Source organism: Protopterus annectens, chromosome 5.part0, assembly GCF_019279795.1.
Source record: "Protopterus annectens isolate FY-2018-M chromosome 5.part0, PAN1.0, whole genome shotgun sequence".
Taxonomy (NCBI): Eukaryota; Metazoa; Chordata; order Ceratodontiformes; family Protopteridae; genus Protopterus; species Protopterus annectens.
Genome location: NC_056735.1, coordinates 879513381 through 879518089, shown reverse-complemented (window position 1 = coordinate 879518089; position 4709 = coordinate 879513381).

The following is a 4709-nucleotide window of genomic DNA, read 5'->3' as shown; positions in this document are numbered from 1 at the left end:
TGGTGTGCTTTGGGCCCTTAACTCAAAGAAGGCCAAAAGCCCTTGGACCCATTCGTACTCTGTCTTTGGGAGTCTCACCATAGCTCCCACAGACAGAGCAGGGGCTAGACCCATCCACTCCTTGGGGCAACTGCCAGATGACCTAGTAGTTCCCTGAAGTTAGGCATCACAGTCCCATTCTCCTACTAAAGGCAAGAATCGGGATGTATATACTGGACCAGTTCAACAGGCTGCATCTTACATTGAAAGGTTTCTTAAAGCCAACATCTTTCAAAAGCACATTAGATCCAAACTTTGCAAGATACTGTATCTTCTCTAGAAACATCTCCATTGATTGCTTGTCTTCTAACTTTGGAATTTGCACTATTACTCCAATTTTTTTCTGTATCACATTTCAGTTCCTGTGATGTTAGACTATGACCCACATTTCAGTAGTTTCATTCTTATTTTATATTTGATCAAATTTCCCTTGAAAATATGTTGCCTTACTCTGGCAGCTGTAAGAGTCTCTTGCTATGCTCTTTCTGTGTTTAATGCCACACTAACAGAACACCAGTTATGTTTACACCACTTTCCAGGTCTTCAGTTACCTGTACAACAGGCATTTGGAGCAGCTGTAAAGTTGTTAGAAGACTAAGAACTCTGTACCTTTCTAATGGCATATTAAATATGCACAGTTTGGAGCATTCATTTGCTTTACCTGCCATAAGTCCAAGTTTCCACCTAGCAGTGAAACAAAAATTAACATATGGTGCTGTTGACACTGTTTCTCATTTCCAAGCAATAGATAATGCTGTGCTTTAATCACTTTTTTCAGATCCTGCAGATTGATACATTTGTGAATCGTATATTGCTTAACAGCAGTAGGCATACTATTCGCACACTCTGTTCGACTCGTTGCTTCTTGACACATACGCTTTTCATTCTTTTCATTTCCTGATCATTTCTACTCGTAAACGTTATTGTTATTGATATCGGATACATGCATCAATGGCATCGAATTAGGATTTATTTGTATATGACATTCTCCAGGCAATTTTTGCACCATACAGGATGTGTAGGAGTAAAGGACATAATTCACAGGTCTCTGCATATAGTATGTGCCTCTGTGACACTTTCCAAATGTGGATAAGAAAATATTTTTTCTCTGGTTTTGTGGTGTGAATTCTTGCTTCTTATAAGCCCAACAACATACAGTATTATTGTAACTACAAAAAAGGACCAGTGAAAAACAGCTCTACTTTCCACCAGAATAAATTTATTAATAAAACCTTACAATCTCTAGCGCCTCGGCTGTTGCCTTTACAGAGTAAAAAACTTTGTCCATTTGTAATCCCACTTTATATACATTCTTAACACTTCATATTCCAACAAATCAATTAAACAATTACATAAAACTGTTGAAAATTACTAATAAAACGATCAACATATAAAATCCTGCCAATTGCACTCTTTATTAAGCCCCCTGGGCTGCAAAGTTTCATATTTCATAATAAGAATGGCTTCCTTTTTCCTTAAAACATGTTTTAACAAATTTTCATTACCATGCTGATATTCTATTTGTTCTAAAACTGTAACTTTCATGTCCTTAATAATCCCCCCATGTACCAAATGAAAATGTTCTGCTACTGGACTCAGCATCTTTTTATTTTTCACATCCCTAATGTGTTCTTTTATTCTCTCAGCCAAACTTCTCTTAGTCTCCCCTATATAATTTTTTTCCAAATGAAAATTTAATCAAATAAATTACACCTCTGCTCAAACAAGAATATGTACCCATGGTGTTAAAGCTTTTATCTCCTATTTTTTCTGCCTCACTTGTTATATACTGACACACTGAACACTTTCCACAGGGAAATGTCCCCTTTTTGGCAACAATATTTCCTATCTTTTGTACTGGTCTTCTATACCAGCCTCTTACTAAAAAATCTTTTAAACTGCGTCCCCTACGATAAGAGACACAAAGCTCAACATTTATTAGAGACAACACCTCTCTTCTAGTTTGTTTCCAAAAACTTTTGACTATCTCATTCAATTTGTTAGAAAAAACAGTATATTTAGTAACAAAAAACATTTTTGAACTTTCTTTCTTTTTTTCGGTCGTTTCAAATTTGTTGTTCATAATAATTCTCTTACTAAATGTACCTTTATTACCTTCTTCATATAATTTTGCAAAACTTTGTTTAACTTCGTCTATATTATAACCTCTCTCTATAAAACTGTACATCATATGTTTGGCTTCTTCTCTTGCCTCTTTAACATCACTACATAATCTTTTAAATCTCAACATTTCTCCATAAGGTATAGACTTTAAAGTATGTTCTGGATATCAGCTTGTAGCATGTAACATCCTATTTACCTGATTAAACTTCCTATATATCACGGTATGGATCTTTTTACCTGTTCGTCCTTTTAAACAAATGTCCGAATCATTAATTTCTACACCTACCTGTATCCCATCAAATTTGATTTTATAATTATTATTATTTAAGTATTCCACAAATTCATTGGCCAGATTTTTTCCGCCCTTACAGATGAAAATCAAATCATCTATGAAGCGAAAATACTTTAACACATACCTATTAAAAAACTGGCTCCTGTAAATATGTTAATTCTCAACCAGCCCCATAAATAAGTTGGCATAGACCGGGGCAAATGCTGCTCCCATAGCTGTTACTACATTTTGTTTATATAAAGCTCCATCAAATTCAAAAATGTTATTATATAAACAAAAATATATCAATTCCATGATATATTGAGTCCTAGGTGTATCTCTCAAGAAATGTTGTACAGCTTTCAAACCTAAATGATGTGTGATATTTGTATATAAACTAACCACATCCGCTGTAATGAAAAACATATCCTTGGTCCACTCTATTCCTTGTATTTTACCCAGAAAATCATAGGAATCTCTAATATACGATGGCAATTTCACCACTTCTTCAACTAGTACTTCATGCAAAAAACTACCAACATTATGTGTAAAACTTCCAGTCGCCGAAACTATCGGATGTCCTGGAGGCTGTTGAACATTTTTATGTAATTTTGGAACACAAAAAAACTTTGCTACTGTACTATTCTTTACATACAATTTATGTGTTATGTCCTTGGCCATGAAATAATGTAACCTCTCTCCTTTTTTTAATAAATTATATAATTCCTGTTGTGCTTTCAATAAACGTGTCTCATCTACAATACTATATATTTCTTCATTTTTTAGATGTTGTAAGCATACAAACATACAGTATTAGATGAATAACTTGTGCTGGAGAAATGTGGTATGCTGTATTTTTTCAGGTTTCTCTAGTATTCCATGCATAGTGAAGAATAAATCAAAAATTTTGAATAAAACATTTCCATTTTACTATTAAATTGTTGTGCGATGTCAGAATTCATATTGTTTGCAGGTATACTACTGTTTTAATGGCAGATTATATTTCTGTACTTCTGAACACTTAAACTCTCAAACAAAAATATGTTTTTTTTTCACTTTTACTAACATATGCCTTAATGTCTGACACAATGTCACATTTAGATGAACATCAGGATGCTCAAAAAACATTACAGATTTTGTAGATGGGCTTCCAGCATTCGTGAGGTCTTTCATACGATTGCTTTTAAGAAGACATGTAACAGAAATGCAGATTTAAAGGTATACTCCCTCCATAAGAGAATCTTTAAGATACAAATACTCACCTTTGCTAGTTTGTTTTGAGTTTGCTTTCTCAAGGAATGTTACCTGCATTTCTCAAGTTTTTTTTTCCCGTCTTCACTACTTCTGGAGGATGATGCATTGAGTTTTCTACCCATGTTGTAGATTGCTCTACCGTAGCCCTTTTCCAGTATTCTGGTGTTGCCCTTCTTGTCAGTCATCTGTTGAACATATACATTAGATGGTACAGCAGAAATGTGTCAGATTACTGGGAATACTGGCCAGATTCTATCCAGTCCAATTGCTTACTTTTCCCCTCAGCCTAGCCAGTTCTCACTTCACCCCTGCAGTGGTGATAATTATATCTATCTAGTTTTCAAGCATCTTACATCTTGACCACCTTAAGACAAATATATTTCCCCTCTTACAACACAAAGGTGGATAAAAATAAATTATTAAGGGTATCTTCCTATTCTCAGTTACCTTTGGGGTCTTTCACATCACTTTGTCAAATTGACACTTTTTATATATATTTTTTCTTCTACTGGTCTGATTTATTATGGTTTGCCAACTAAGTATAATTAGAATTCTAAGAAGTTGTGTCACTATACATCACTTGGTTTCTGTATAATTTACTTGTAGTTGCTCTGATGGAAATCATAAAAATCAAGACAGTCTCTTGTGAATTCCTGTCTGTAAGACAAGCAAATAAGGTTAAACAAAAATCAAAATTACACAACTATGAATTGCCTAATACTTAAATACATCTATGTGGTTGTATGATAGCTCTCAACCAATGAGGGACAAATTTTGAAAGAATCAGGGACAAATCCAAAAATAATCAAGGGCAGTCAGGAACAATTTTAAAACATTAGCACAGTTAAACTGAGACATTGACAGATTAATGGAATGTGAATTAATATGCATTTTCTGAAGTAAAAGAAGCCTATTACTGTAATTATTGTCATTATTTATTAAGTGTAATTCACCACCTTTTCTCCAAAATTAACTAGTTTTAGGAGAAATTAAGAAGAAAAGGGTTAACATTGAGTCAAAA